General features: G+C 36.2%; 1 protein-coding gene across 1 annotated transcript in view; it reads right to left on the reverse strand.

The window, feature by feature from the left end:
- LOC137402128 (uncharacterized) overlaps nt 1-17,966 on the reverse strand; it is a 579,585-nt gene that overhangs the window by 218,059 nt on the left and 343,560 nt on the right. The window lies entirely within an intron of this gene.

The following is a 17,966-nucleotide window of genomic DNA, read 5'->3' on the forward strand; positions in this document are numbered from 1 at the left end:
AAATTTTAGAGATATTTTGTAACCCAACTCTGGTTATGAAAAGAATAATCATGGACAAGATGATAACAAATATAGACAACATCATAAAAGGGCCATGACTCATACACAGGTCCTATACTTTCAGTGTATAATCTGTATATATCTGTATAATAACTCATCCATCAGACTAATAGAGGTATCCAATATTTGTGCATTACCTCTGTGGGAGGTCTGTCAGCTGACAGTTCCTGAGTAAGAGAATCTCCAGTGTTCCTATTTCACCAATCACTGGAGGGAGTCCTGCACTGAAGTTGTTGAAATCAAGGGTTAACACCTTCAGTCTTTTGAGAGACTTGAGACTATAGAAATATAATAATAATACTTTAGTCTGTAATTTAATATATTTTACCAATACTAGGACAGCTGACCCCATGACCCCAGCAGGTCAGTGAACATATAGTCCCAAAGTACGCCTAAGGAAGACAGACTTGAGTTTATGGCTGCATGTAGACATGAATAATTGCATATTCAATGATAGACATAAAAGTGTGTAGTAGGACGGCTTTTGATTTTACCATAAAGTATAACAACAGCTACAACTGTTAGGCTGCTACAGCTGAAAACCCTGAAGATAAGACAGAAGCAAGGAGTGAATCTCTAACAAAAAGTTGAGGTGGAATAACTTGTAAGTCATATCACGTACCCATATAATAATGTACCTGTAGTATTATATACCCGTACCATCATTTACTTGTACCATCATTTACTTGTACCATCATGTACCCGTACCATCATATACCCATACCATCATATACCAGTACCATCATATACCAGTACCATCATATACTCGTACCATCATATACCCGTACCATCATATACCCGTACCATCATATACCAGTACCATCATATACCAGTACCATCATATACCCGTACCATCATATACCCGTACCATCATATACTCATACCATCATATACCCGTACCATTATATACCCGTACTATCATATACCTGTACCATCATATACCTGTACCATCATATACCAGTACCATCATGTACCCGTACCATCATACACCCGTACCATCATATACCCGTACCATCATATACCCGTACCACCATATACCCGTACCATCATGTACCAGGACCATCATATACCCGTACCATCATATATCTGTACCATCATATATCTGTACCATCATATACCTGTACCATCATATACCCATACCAACATATACCAGTACCATCATGTACCCGTGCCATCATGTGGCCGTACTATTATATACCCGTACCATCATATACTTGTACCATCATGTACCCGTACCATCATATACCCGTACCATTATATACCTGTACTATCATATACCTGTACCATCATATACCAGTACCATCATATACCAGTACCATCATTTACCAGTACCATCATATACCCGTACCATCATATACCCGTACCATCATATACCCGTACCATCATATACCCGTACCATCAAATAATCGTACCATCATATACCCGTACCATCATATACCCGTACCATCATATACCAGTACCATCATATACCAGTACCATCATATACACATACCATCATATACCCGTACCATCATATACTCATACCATCATATACCCGTAACATTATATACCTGTACTATCATATACCTGTACCATCATATACCAGTACCATCATGTACCCGTACCATCATACACCCATACCATCATATACCCGTACCATCATATACCCGTACTATCATATACCCGTACCATCATATACCTGCACCCTCATGTACCAGGACCATCATATACCCGTACCATCATATATCCGTACCATCATATACCTGTACCATCATATACCTGTACCATCATATACCCGTACCAACATATACCAGTACCATCATGTACCTGTACCATCATGTGCCCGTACTATCATATACCCATACCATCATGTACCCGTACCATCATGTGCCAGTACCATCATATACCCATGCCATCATATACCCGTACCATCATATAGCAGTACCATCATGTACCAGTACCATCATATACCTGTACCATCATATACCAGTATCCTCATGTACCCGTACCATCATATACCCGTACCATCATATACCCGTACCATCATATACCCGTACCATCATATACCCGTACCATCATATACCCGTACCATCATATACCAGTACCATCATATACCCGTACCATCATATACCTGTACCATCATGTACCCGTACCATCATGTACCAGTAACATCATATACTCGTACTGTAAAGGTTTTGTGCCACTCTTTTTTTCCTTCACTAGTACAAAACTCGGTGCATGAGTTTATACGTATATTTTCTGCTTAGCTCATAAGAGTACAAGAGTGCTCAAGTAACAGGCAATGAACAGGCCCAGAACAGCTCTGCTCTCTACCACAAATGTTCAGGCTTATATAGCAGGTAGGGTCCCCCCCTCTTGTTCTACTTTGCTGGGCTTGACCGCTCGGCTTTGGCTTGGCTCTACTCGGTTTGGCTCTGACTGGCTGGACTCTCACCTCGTTATTCTGCCTGACTGAGCACAGCCCGGCTCGGCTCTTAGTGGATCACATTCTACAACACTCTCCCTCCCCATTGGTGACCACGGTCTCAAATCTAGACCTTGGGAGAGAGCTTATGGTAGCCATCTGGCAGACCTTCTCCTCTCCTGTCAGGGTTCTGTCCAGGTCCTCTGCATCCATGTTTAGGCAGCTGCTCTTGGGCAGATCGTGCCAGCCTCAGTCATCGTTTTCTCTCATTCCTGATCTCTCCTCGGTGCTGCCACACCTCTGGGCTTCAGTGCACCCGGTGCTTCCTCAGCTTCTTTCAAGTTCCTGGTGACTGAAGCCAATAGTTCTGGTAAAGACACATCACGCGCGTTATCCAGGTTCTCCAGCAAACTGAGGGCAACCGAAGTGAGCAAGTGCCCCAACAGGAAAGCCCTGGTAGCGGCTGGCAGGGTCGTTTGGCTGTCTTTTTTCCGCCTCTGTACTGTTTGCCGATGACTCCATCAAGTAACACACTCCGTTCCCGTACTGGTCTGGCCTTTTAGTAGTCCGGGCCGGCCTAGGGCTGTGTCGGACAGGTTCCGATGAGGTCTCCGGTGTTGGAGCCGTTTCATTTTCCTCCAAGTTTGATTCCAGTTCTCCCGGAACTTCTCCGGGTGTGACCGGCTCGGTTATTACTGAGCCCGGTCATTGATTATCCTCTCCTCCTGGTTTGGCCAGAGTTCCTACAGGAATTGTCTCCTGCCCTTGGTTTTTTGTGTCCTCCATCAGTAGTTTTTCCCAACTCGTGGGAGGCATTACTGGTAAAGGGTCGTTCCTGACTTCCTCCGGCTTTCTCTCTGGCCTGCTATGTTGAGCTCCCTTCATGTTGGCGCCCTTTCTTGGCTCAAGAGTGGCCGGGTTTGTCCCAGCCTTTTCTGGACAAGCATGGTAGGGCTTCAGCCTTGCTTTGCTCTGGATGGAGGACTGATCCTGTTGCTCTACCAGATAGGTTTTTGACTTTCAGGACTGGGTACGGTCCCACGAACTTGGCCTGTAGCTTGGGGTTTCTCCCCGCCTCTGGCGTTTGTTCGTGAGCCACACCCAGTCGCTCGAGGTGTACAGCAGTGGCTCCTCTCGGTACTCCTGTCTCACCTCTATCTGGTTTTGCCGCAGCGTTTCGTGCACGGTTTGCAACCTTTGCTGCAACCCGAGTGCATGCTCTTGGGTAGGAAAACTCGGTGGTTGGAGGGTGACTCTCCAGCTGGTCTGGCAACCTCAGCTCCCGTTCCAACATCAGCATATTGGCTGTTTCTTCGGTTGCGGAGGGGGGTGCCACGGCCTGCCCTCATCAGCTGGGGCAGTAACACTCCCGAATAACATTTGAGCACAGCCCTTAGCTTGGGCTTGACCTTAGCTAGGGCTTAGCTCAGCCTTACGCTCAGCTCTCAGTTCATCAAATTCCACAACAGTACCATCATGTACCTGTACCATAATGTACCTGTGCCACCATGTACCCGCACCACCATGTACCTGTACCATCATGCACTCATACCAACATGTACCATCATGCATCTGGTCCGTAATATAAAACTACTGTATGTCTTTTAGAATTTGATTTGATTTGATTTGATTTTTATTGCGTAATAATAACATGACACTATGAGTAAAAAAAAATACACAGAGTAGCAATAGGACATGCCAGATAGCCAGAGGCTAGAGTCAAGGCAGCCCCAGCAAGCAGTAGGAAAAGAAACAGAATCAGCGATAAGCGCACACTCCGGAGCACCAGAGTCAGGAAGGACAGTCCCAGGACGCCCACAGGCGCTCCACCAACTTCGCCTTCAGCTGACCCGGAGCAGAGCCCGCACAATCACTCAAAAATTTATTATATAATTTCATTGCACTAAAAAATATCGATCTCTGTCCCTTAGAAGACAAACACTTTTTCAACTTTAATTGATTTTTACTTTTTAAACGGGTATCTTGACAATGATCTATCATAAAATCTTGCAACTCTTCCATGGGGAAAGAATTTGTTAAAAACATTAGCAGGCGATACTGGAATAAAATTTCAATTGGCATTATTTTTAAAATTTTAAAATTTTTGGAAACTGTTTGATTTGGTTTAAAATTGAGTATTATTCTGATTGCCTTTTTTTGCATGATTAAAAGTTTGTTTAAATCAGTTTTGTTGCCGTGGCCCCAAAACTCGATTCCATAAATTAAAAGAGAATAGAAAAAACTGTAGTACAAATTGATCATGGTTGATTTGTCTAGGTAGGGGCGAATGAAACGAAATATTGGTAATATGTAATTAAGTTTTTTGATGAGACTTTGGATGTGTTTTTTAAAAGTCAAGTTGTTGTCTAACGTGATACCTAAAAATTGAGTCGAATCTTTGATTTGTAGTTGAGAATTGTTTAAAGAAAGGCTTAGATTATAATTTTGAGTGTTTTTAGACGGATTTTTGAAAACTACTTGAAATGTTTTACTGTTGTTTAAAATGAGTCTGTTTGATAGGCACCATTTATTAATAATATTTAATTCCTCTTGGAGTTTAGAATTATCTGTTGAAAATATATTGGTGTCATCTGCGAATAAAATACAATCCAAAGCAGGTGCAGCATTTACTAAGTCATTTATAAAAATTAAAAATAAGAGGGGTCCTAAAATTGATCCTTGTGGGACACCAATCGTAATTGCCCTCATTTGCGAACAATCAGTATCTGTTTTGGTAAATTGAAATCTATTTTGGAGATAACTTTGAATAAGAGTGGAAGACTTTACACTAAAATTGTAGTAAAAAAGTTTGTCAATTAAAATTTTGTGATTAATCGTATCGAATGCCTTTGAAAAATCCAAAAATACGCCCTGAGTTATATTACTTTGATCTAAATTAGTATATAAAAATTCCATTAGACTGTTTATTGCTGTAGTGGTGCTTTTACCTTTTCTAAAACCAAATTGTTTAGGCGACAAGATGTTATTGGTTTCTAAAAAATCCCGTATTTGCAAAGACAAACATTTCTCTAAAATTTTTGATAAATTGTGAATGGTGTGTAGCTAATATTAAATAGAAGTTTAATATTAATTAATACACAGTTTGTATCTAAATATCATAAAATTAGATATTGTTACTATGAGATTTGGCAGGCAAAAGCAAAATTTCATTGAATTGGGTATGAAAAGTGTAAATGGAGTGTAAATACAAAATTGAAATTTTTAAACAAAAATTCTGAAACAAGATTTTACAAGTTCCAATCTGGGTCCTAAAACCATAGGTGTGGAGAACATGCAAATTACAGATAATTTTAGAAATATCTGAATGTATTAACAACCAATTTGTCAATATTAGAAGAGATCTTGCAGGAAAACTTTCTAAATCTGATGTATCTTATGAACTCTTTTAATAACTATCAATATCTAATATTAAATTTATATTTGAGCAGGTCTTAGAGGATGCTGTAATAAAAGTGATACATCTGGTAAACAAGTAAATACGTACATATATGGAAGACTTAAACTTGTGGTTTGATTACCAGTATGTATTTTATGAAAAGTGCAACACCACAGGAGCTATTAGTGAAATGTTTGAAAAACTATACATTAATTTCGATAATGGAACAATTACACATGGCGAGTTTTTAGATTTTTCAAAAGCCTTCGATACGGTTGACCAGACCATTCTAATTAATAAACTTAAATGATACAACTTTACTAATAATGCACTTCAATTACAAGAAATTTAACCAATCGCAATTTGTGAGGAATAATAACACATCTTCATCCCTAAAACATGTAATAATTGGTGTTCCACAAGGTTCTATCATGGACCCACTGTTATTCATTATATTTATTTATTATCAGGTAAATTATTTTATTTATTAATAAGCTGGTGAAGCGTCCTCCACTAAGTTACTAAATTCTTGGTGACGATAATAATGATGAATAATGATAACTGTTTTACTACTGATTTTCACTGATTTATAGACTGAATTACAGAAAATTTAAACATGGTGTTTGGCAAAAAATCTTTTTCTAATCAGCCAAAAAACATTACTTGTAAATTTTAAAAACCCTCAGAAACATTCACTTGACTCACTTGTTTAAGTTTTTATTACCAAAATACCAATTTCTGTAGAAGGTCATACACAAATTTTAGGAATAACGGTTGTTGAAAACATATCATTGTAAAGCCATATTACAGAATTAATCAGTAAATTACATTGTGTACATTGTAAGTTACTCCATATTTATGTTGTAATTGGCTCCATCACTTTTGGGGTCATACTGGCTCAAAGTTGGAAAATACTTTGATATTACATAAAAAAGGTGTAAGAATTATTTGAGAACTTAAATCAAAAGTATCAGTAACTAATAGCATTTTTTCACTTATTAGCTTTTTTAATGTTTTTTAAAGATATAGACTTTTGAAACATGTTAATTGATCACAGCTATTGTACCAGATTAAAGACAAGCAATGCTTATAAAATATGTTAATTGATCACAGCTATTGTACCAGATTGAAGACAAGCAATACTTTTAAAATATGTTATTTGATCAGAGCTATTGTACCAGATTAAAGACAAGCAATGCTTTTAAAATATGTTAAGTGATCACAGCTATTGTACCATATTAAAGACAAGTAATGCTTTTGAAATATGTTAATTGATCACAGCTATTGTAAAAGATTAAAGACAAGTAATACTTTTAAAATATGTTAATTGATCAGAGCTATTGTACCAGATTAAAGACAAGCCATGCTCTTAAAATATGTTAATTGATCACAGCTATTGTACCAGATTAAAGACAAGCAATGCTTTTAAAATATGTTAATTGATCACAGCTATTGTACCAGATTAAAGACAAGTAATGCTTTTAAACTATGTTAATTGATCACAGCTATTGTACCAGATTAAAGACAAGCAATGCTTTTAAAACATGTTAATTGATCAGAGCTATTGTACCAGATTAAAAACAAGCAATGCTTTTAAAACATGTTAATTGATCACAGCTATTGTACCAGATTAAAGACAAGCAATACTTTTAAAGTATGTTAATTGATCACAGCTATTGTACCAGATTAAAGACAAGCAATGCTTTTAAAATATGGTAAGTGATCACAGCTATTGTACCAGATTAAAGACAAGCAATGCTTTTAAAATATGTTAATTGATCACAGCTATTGTACCAGATTAAAGACAAGTAATGCTTTTAAAATATGTTAATTGATCACAGCTATTGTACCAGATTAAAGACAAGCAATGCTTTTAAAATATGTTAATTGATCACAGCTAATGTACCAGATTAAAGACAAGCAATGATTTTAAAATATGTTAATTGATCACAGCTATTGTACCAGATTAAAAACAAGCAATGCTTTTAAAATATGTTAAGTGATCACAGCTATTGTTCCAGATTAAAGACAAACAATGCTTTTAAAATATGTTAATTGATCACAGCTATTGTACCAGATTAAAGACAAGCAATGCTTTTAAACTATGTTAATTGATCAGAGCAATTGTACCAGATTAAAGACAAGCAATGCTTTTAAAATATGTTAATTGATCACAGCTATTGTACCAGATTAAAGACAAGTAATGCTTTTAAACTATGTTAATTGATCACAGCTATTGTACCAGATTAAAGACAAGTAATGCTTTTAAACTATGTTAATTGATCACAGCTATTGTACCAGATTAAAGACAAGCAATGCTTTTAAAACATGTTAATTGATCACAGCTATTGTACTAGATTAAAGACAAGCAATACTTTTAAAATATGTTAATTGATCACAGCTATTGTACCAGATTAAAGACAAGCAATGCTTTTAAAATATGTTAAGTGATCACAGCTATTGTACCAGATTAAAGACAAGCAATGCTTTTAAAATATGTTAATTGATCACAGCTATTGTACCAGATTAAAGACAAGCAATGATTTTAAAATATGTTAATTGATCACAGCTATTGTACCAGATTAAAAACAAGCAATGCTTTTAAAATATGTTAAGTGATCACAGCTATTGTTCCAGATTAAAGACAAGCAATGCTTTTAAAATATGTTAATTGATCACAGCTATTATACCAGATTAAAGACAAGCAATGCTTTTAAAATATGTTAATTGATCACAGCTATTGTACCAGATTAAAGACAAGCAATGCTTTTAAACTATGTTAATTGATCACAGCTATTGTACCAGATTAAAGACAAGCAATGCTTTTAAAATATGTTAATTGATCACAGCTATTGTACCAGATTAAAGACAAGCAATGCTTTTAAAATATGTTAATTGATCACAGCTATTGTACCAGATTAAAGACAAGCAATGATTTTAAAATATGTTAATTGATCACAGCTATTGTACCAGATTAAAAACAAGCAATGCTTTTAAAATATGTTAATTGATCACAGCTATTGTACCAGATTAAAGACAAGCAATGCTTTTAAAATATGTTAATTGATCACAGCTATTGTACCAGATTAAAGACAAGCAATGCTTTTAAAATATGTTAAGTGATCACAACTATTGTACCAGATTAAAGACAAGCAATGCTTTTAAAATATGTTAATTGATCACAGCTATTGTACCAGATTAAAGACAAGCAATGATTTTAAAATATGTTAATTGATCACAGCTATTGTACCAGATTAAAAACAAGCAATGCTTTTAAAATATGTTAAGTGATCACAGCTATTGTTCCAGATTAAAGACAAGCAATGCTTTTAAAATATGTTAATTGATCACAGCTATTATACCAGATTAAAGACAAGCAATGCTTTTAAAATATGTTAATTGATCACAGCTATTGTACCAGATTAAAGACAAGCAATGCTTTTAAACTATGTTAATTGATCACAGCTATTGTACCAGATTAAAGACAAGCAATGCTTTCAAAATATGTTAATTGATCACAGCTATTGTACCAGATTAAAGACAAGCAATGCTTTTAAAATATGTTAATTGATCACAGCTATTGTACCAGATTAAAGACAAGCAATGATTTTAAAATATGTTAATTGATCACAGCTATTGTACCAGATTAAAAACAAGCAATGCTTTTAAAATATGTTAATTGATCACAGCTATTGTACCAGATTAAAGACAAGCAGTGCTTTTAAAATATGTTAATTGATCACAGCTATTGTACCAGATTAAAGACAAGCAATACTTTTAAAATATGTTAATTGATCACAGCTATTGTACCAGATTAAAGACAAGCAATGCTTTTAAAATATGTTAAGTGATCACAGCTATTGTACCAGATTAAAGACAAGCAATGCTTTTAAAATATGTTAATTGATCACAGCTATTGTACCAGATTAAAGACAAGCAATGCTTTTAAACTATGTTAATTGATCAGAGCAATTGTACCAGATTAAAGACAAGCAATGCTTTTAAAATATGTTAATTGATCACAGCTATTGTACCAGATTAAAGACAAGCAATACTTTTAAAATATGTTAATTGATCAGAGCTATTATACCAGATTAAAGACAAGTAATGCTTTTAAACTATGTTAATTGATCAGAGCTATTGTACCAGATTAAAGACAAGGAATGCTTTTAAAATATGTTAATTGATCACAGCTATTGTATCAGATTAAAGACAAGCAATGCTTTTAAAATATGTTAATTGATCACAGCTACTGTACCAGATTAAAGACAAGCAATACTTTTAAAATATGTTAATTGATCAGAGCTATTATACCAGATTAAAGACAAGCAATGCTTTTAAACTATGTTAATTGATCAGAGCAATTGTACCAGATTAAAGACAAGCAATGCTTTTAAAATATGTTAATTGATCAGAGCTATTATACCAGATTAAAGACAAGCAATGCTTTTAAACTATGTTAATTGATCAGAGCAATTGTACCAGATTAAAGACAAGCAATGCTTTTAAAATATGTTAATTGATCACAGCTATTGTACCAGATTAAAGACAAGCAATACTTTTAAAATATGTTGATTGATCAGAGCTATTATACCAGATTAAAGACAAGCAATGCTTTTAAACTATGTTAATTGATCAGAGCAATTGTACCAGATTAAAGACAAGCAATGCTTTTAAAATATGTTAATTGATCACAGCTATTGTTCCAGATTAAAGACAAGCAATGCTTTTAAAATATGTTAATTGATCACAGCTATTGTACCAGATTAAAGACAAGCAATACTTTTAAAATATGTTAATTGATCAAAGCTATTATACCAGATTAAAGACAAGTAATGCTTTTAAAATATGTTAATTGATCAGAGCTATTGTACCAGATTAAAGACAAGCAATGCTTTTAAAATATGTTAATTGATCACAGATATTGTATCAGATTAAAGACAAGCAATGCTTTGAAAATATGTTAATTGATCACAGCTACTGTACCAGATTAAAGACAAGCAATGCTTTTAAAATATGTTAATTGATCACAGCTATTGTACCATAATAAAGACAAGCAATGCTTTTAAAATACAATACTTTAAAACTAATAAGGGTCAAAGTTCACTGCAGCTAAATAATTCAATAAATACTCATTTAACTTTCATGATTTGGCTTCAAATGTTATAAAAGTGAAGCAGGTGGAGTACTTGTGGGCAGCCGGTGGTGCTACCGGTGCTCACTCATCTGTATGATGCCAAAACTGTATCTGTTCTTCTGCAAACTGCTAGCAGGGCTGTTCTGTTGCTAGTCTCTATCAGACAGTTCCTTTTGCTTTATGTTTGTATTTTTATTATTTTCTATGCATCACCAATAAATTACAAGCAATAAAACATTGTCCACATGCGCACACATACACGCACACACATACACACGCACAAACGCACAAACACACACACAAACAAACACACAAACACACAGCAAACACACACAGCAAACACACACACACAGCAAACACACACACAAACAAACACACACTCACATACACACGCACACACACACACGCGCACGCACACACACACAGACACACACATACACAAACACCGCAAACACGCACACACAGCAAACACACACACACACACAGCAAACACACACACACACAAACAAACACACACACTCACATACACACACATGCACACACACACATATGCACGCACACACGCACACACACGCATACAGACACACACACACACACACACAGACACACACACACAAAAACTTGCGCATACACACACACACGCGCGCAAAACGCATGTGATTGTAATCTGGATGCACACACTCTCTGAAATGTCCATTCTGTGTCCTTAAAAGAGTGTCTCTCTGCATGATTTTTCGTGCGCCTTTAGAATAATTTAGTTTTATGCACAAACTTATGCGATTTTTGTGGTATGTGTGCTGCTTGCTAGATGGTCACTTTATCTATTGTATGCATTACAAATTCTTCCATGTTTCAAGCTTTGTGTAAACAACTCAAATCCCCAACACCTGTCAGTCTTAAAGACATGGATTATTCTAAAATAAACAGGAGTTTTATTAAAAAGTTCCATCTATTAACTGAACTTTGTTAACCTATCATTTGAACTGAAAAGGGAAACTCCTTTGAAAAGGGAGTTTATGAAGTAAAATCGTTGCAATCTGGTAGCTGAATTATTGCTGCAACTAAAAAGAGTACACACATTATCTACTGGGAATGGAGTAGACAACTCCTTTTGCCAGAAGCAAACAGTAAAACAACTTGTCTTATAGGCTGTAGGCAATGGTATAAAACAAATGAATCAGTGCTGACAGATTACTCTGAACTGATGACAAAGCTTGTCAAACTGATCGACTATCTAAGACCTTAGTCTACTTTGATGTATCGACAGATGATGAATTCTCAGAAAGAAAATGATGCAGAACACGATGACTCGCTGACCCACAACAATGTGAGGTATGTGGTAGTTACATGGAAAATCCTAACCTTTTGTATAAGCTATTTGAGTTTGTACTGTGTTTTATGTTTTATATCATGTTAACATATAGAAGTTGACTTTCATACACCATCAACATTAATTGATATTCAAATGCATGATATCTTTATGTTCTAACAAGATGGCTGTTCAAAGGGTGAGCATTGGAGAGGGCGAGGAAAGATCAGAAGGAACTAGTACAATCTTGGAGGACACTAATAATGATGAAGCTAGGACTAATTTGGTTTTGTTGTTATCAGAAGAAATTTCTGATAGATTTGATGTTTCTAGTGAACATAATATGATATATGAAGAAATTAAATGTAAAGTTACAAAGAAGATAAAGGATGATGCATGAATGTGACAAACAGTGAAGGTATTTGTTACTAGGCTCAGTGCTAGAAAACTTAAAAGTTTACAGCTGATAGAGAAAATGAGTTTACACAACAGTTTGACACTTGGAAGGACATTAATAACAAGATTGGCCTTATCACAATTCCGAGAGGTACAGACAAGAAATGATAGAAGACAACTCCTAAAGTCCATCAGGAGCATGAAAGTATCTAAAAAGGAACTCTGATTTCTAAGTTGACAGAGCAAGGCTGAAAAAGAACAAATACTTCAACATTTTGATCCAATGTAGCAGTACATGAGAAATATCAGCAGTTATTAAAAGTTACCATAAAGTTGTTGAGCCTTTTCAGGAGCACTTACAGTACATTTATGTGGAATTCTGTTTAGTAATCTAAACTTTATAAAGAATTCAAAAGTACCACAGAGAGAGATGGCTGTGTGAGCTTTACAGAATTGCAAGAGAAAGGTAATGGAGTGAGAAGATGGTGGATAAGAAGGTACAGAGGCTACAAACTAACAACTCTTATCTACTATAGAATTGGTCTCAATACTTCTTACAGAGCTTGCTAGTGTTTGTAATGATGTCACTGTAATTGATACAGTTTGTTGAACAATTGTTGGCATCTACAGACCACATATACCATAGTCAGGGAGGTACATCAGAATGTATAACACTATTTTATAGAGAAGTTGTTTAAAAAGGAAAATATTTAGAACCATAAACATCTGCTTCTGATGAATCCAAGTATTACAAAGTACGAGCCACTGGCTGACAGAAAGACATATAAATGTTGCTCACAGCTGCCTCTGGTGAGACTTTACTATCATGACAACCACAGTGGAAGCAGAACTAGACTGAGTACCAACCCTGTAGGATATTGGCTAATTTACAAACAACAAATTAAATATGATAATGCTAAATATTTGTGATCATCTACAGTACAGAACACCTACACTAGGCAGTGGAGCACCTATCACTAGACGTCTAACCACAGACCACTAATGATACATGCATGCTAGTGTAAACACACCTTTACACTGAAGTAGATTAATAGAATGACTCAGAAGAGACGATAACCCATATTATAACACAAACATTAAATATAACGGCTGCAAAGAGGAAGAAAAAGGACCTAATAAAAAGCCTTATCCTACATAAACAGTGTTGGTTTCTTTTCTGTTGAATAGTCACTATATACGAGTAAAACATGGTAATAACATGGTTTGAAAAAGCTCGTATACGTAAATGAGGAACATTAACATTAAATTCTCCCGTATAAAAGCAGCCTATAACAGCCTGTGAACATGAGCAAGTCAGAGCAGCCTATAACAGCCTGTGAACATGACCTAGTCAGAGCAGCCTATAACCGCCTGTGAACCTGAGCTAGTCAGAGCAGCCTATAACCGCCTGTGAACATGAGCTAGTCAGTCTCTACAGAGTTATTGTTAAACATCAGACACTTTTAGTAAGGAAATACCTTGACACACCTAAACACCTACTTTAATGTAAAAACTATCAATCTAACATTACTGCTAATATATAAAAGATAAACTTCACTATAATAAGAGCCGTGTTTGTTCATCTGCCTGAAGTCATGATTAAAGGTGGGAAAAATATTGCATTGTACGAGATTTGAACTCGTGACACGCAGCTTGGTAGCACTGCACTCAAACACCTGCACCAATCAGCTGCTTTGCAGCACCACAGAACAATTGTATGTATAGTTATTACACCTGAAGACCTCTCACAGTACACTAGACTGCAAGGTACTAGTAATAATAATAGTATAGTCTCTAGTTTAAAGGGTGAGTCACACCAGAGTCATTCATCAGTGAATATAAAGGTACTAGGGGTGAGTCATCTACAAGTGACCATCTACACTGTCATCAGATAAATAGGAGTTGTTCAGTCATCAGCCAATCACAGAGCAGTAAAAATTAAACGCTGACAATAGATCATGTGACTACTAGCTAGTCAACTACTATTAAGGTATAAACACACTAGGCGATTTTATCGCGAGCGTCATGAAGAGGGCGGAAATATCGCTAGCGTGTGCATAAACACACTGGAGCGATTCACCAGCGATAAGTAAATAGAGCGTGCTCGCAAATAGCCAATAGAATTCTGTATAACCAGTTACTCCGGAGTTCTCAATAGTTACAAGTAAATATGGCGCTTACAAAACAACGTCGTCAACGACTTTTGATGCTACTAGGACTATCTCACATTCATAAATTGCGAATTACCAAAAGAAACAAGAACAAACGTTTTTGGATTCAAATGCCTAACCTTAATAGAGCGTTGCAAGGTGGTTATAACAGTGTTTTTGAAGTTTACCAACGCAACAACTCCCACCAGCACCTTTACCGAGAAGCTGTCCGTGTCACACCCCAATGCTTCAACCACATATTAGAATTTATTAAAGAAGACATTGTTAAATCGGACACCCAGTTGAGAAAAGCTATATCAGCAGAACTGCGACTCACACTCACTCTACTCTACTTAGCCACCGGGGACAGCATCAAATTGATAGCCATGTTTTTTAGAGTAGGGCTGTCCACAGCGAGAGAAATCATTTATACCACTTGTGATTCTATTTGGAATCGTTTGCGTCATACTTATCTGGTAACTCCATCTACCGAGGATGCCTGGCTCGATATCGCCAAAGGGTAATTAATATAGATCTTATAAATAATTGTTCATTTTTTCTCAGTTAAATAAAAAACGTTGTTTAGTAAAGTGCTATTTTGTACCTGCTAAATTATCATGTATGAGAAAACACTGATTTTTATCTCAAATACTTTAGCTGTTCACATCAATTTATGCATCATGTAACATAATGTCTCAACAATTGATTCTATTTGTATTACAGATATGAGCAAACATGGAATTTTCCCAATTGCTTGGGAAGTGTAGACGGGAAACATTGTCAAATCCAGGCACCACGTAACAGCGGCTCAATGTATTTCAACTACAAGAGGACTTTTAGGTAACAAAATGTTTGTAAAGCATTTCTAGCATGGTTTTTCTTATTTCGCCTCCTCTTCACCTTCTCTCCACACATTTCTTGTTTAGAGTAGCAATTTTTTTATTAGTGATGAGCCAACCTGTGAAATATGTTACAAAATATAACCATGTTGCCATTTGAAACCAAGTGTTGGGTCTTGGCAATCTGCTTGTAAACTAGCACATTACTTGTCACAGGGCAAATATCTTTTTAATTATTTTAGTGTTGTACTTATGGCAATGTGCGATGCCAAGTACAGATTTACGTATGTTGATGTTGGCACTCCCGGACGATTTTCTGATGGGGGAACCTTTGGCCAGTCTTCATTAAACGCTGCAATGGAGTCTGGCCAGCTCAATATACCGTCCCCAACAAACTTGCCAGGTAATTAAAAAATTTGTCAAATCACAAATTTCTTGCCTTTAAATATTTTCACAAAGTGCTGAAATATCACTTAATATTCATCGGCATCCTGAATTTCCCAGAGTGATATGTACAATAGGAGTCATTTGATGATTTTGTATTTATTTCAGGAACTTCTCAGCCATTACCATTTGTGATGGTAGGAGATGAGGCGTTCCCTCTTAAGCCATGGTTAATGCGGCCATTCCCAGGGAGAGCGGTAGACAGCCATGGCAAGAAGATTTTCAACTATCGGCTAAGCAGGGCACGGAGGACCATTGAAAATGCTTTTGGCATAATGACCTCTAGGTTAGTGTTCTCAATACACAAATCTGCAATCTACTTTACTGCTTGAAACACCATGTGCAAAAATATTATTATATTAGGCACTATGTGACATTTTCATTATGCGCTGTTTACAATTTGCTTCACTTGAAATTTTTTAGATGGAGATGTTTGAGGGACAATACTCTTGTCATGTCACCAGATAATGCCAAGAGAGTTATCTTAGCAACTTGTGTTCTCCACAATGTTATGAGAGAACAAAACATAGACCCATACAGCCCACCAGGGTTTGCCGACTCCATAGCACCTGGAGGAGAAATCGTGGAAGGTATCTGGCGACGCGAGACACCTGCTCATAACCGCAGACAAACAAACCGCAGCTACAGTCTAGATGCCGCCGACATCAGAAACCACTTTAAATCCTACTTCACTGGACTTGGGGCTGTGGAATGGCAAGATGCCCATGTACGCAGAACGCAATGAGCTCTGTTGTTGTCTATTGTGTACAATTTTAATGTCACAACAATTTTAAAAGCAAATACACTATATTATTAAGCAAAATATTATTATATTATTAAGCAAAATATTATTATATTATTAAGCAAACTATATTTGTTATTATAATATCAAGCAATATATATTTATTATTATATTACCAAACAATATATATTTACTAAGTGTGTATTAAAAATGAAATCATAATACAAAGCTATCCGTTCAACTCCTCAGTGTGGGCAGCATGTGCACTTCTGGTAAACTTAGCCCTGAATATTATGTCCCTTATCTCTCTTATAACTAGCTCCTGTTCTAGTTCTCCTTTAATGGAGCGAATGTCTCTGGCCACCTCTGCTCCAAAACTGTCAAGTCTATCCTCTTGATCCACTGAATCAAAACGTTTAAGCAATTCCTGGCCAAAGTCAACTTCGGCACACTTCCTCTTCTTACTCTTGGACGATGAGGGAGCTTGGGATGTTTGGGAGGCTGATGCAAGTAAGGAGATGTTTGTAGACGGGCATTCTTCCTCATCTATGCTCACAGCAGCCACTTCCTCTAATGTACTGATAGTGCTCGTAGTGCTAAAACGACAAAGCTTATTTTATTAATTTTTTTGGTGTTAATTTATGCATGTGCATCTATTTGCAAGCACATAATAATTTATTACAATTACTGAGCATGCACGCGAGGCTGACAACAGCTGCTGTAGATCAAAATTTCCTTCACTCATTTTAGGTAATGGTTCAGATATCCAACTAGTTCATTTATATTGGCAATCAGATTATAAGTCTATGATTCTAGTCTATACTAACTGCAAACGTGTGTCCATTAACTAACCTTGGTCGATCAACATGGTCTTTAAGCCATTTCAGAAATGGAAACCATTTCCATTTTGGATCTGGGCAAGCAGCTGCGCCAGACCGCTGTGCTCTATTCTTTTCAAGTACGCATTTTCTAAACTGATCACGCAGCGACTTCCATTGTTGCTTTGCTTTTGTTACTAAAACAAATAAATATTAGTTACATCCCGTTAAGAAAGCTACTTTAAACTATTTGATTAAATTCATCCCACA

The sequence above is a fragment of the Watersipora subatra genome, chromosome 8 (assembly GCF_963576615.1).
Source record: "Watersipora subatra chromosome 8, tzWatSuba1.1, whole genome shotgun sequence".
NCBI lineage: Eukaryota > Metazoa > Bryozoa > Gymnolaemata > Cheilostomatida > Watersiporidae > Watersipora > Watersipora subatra.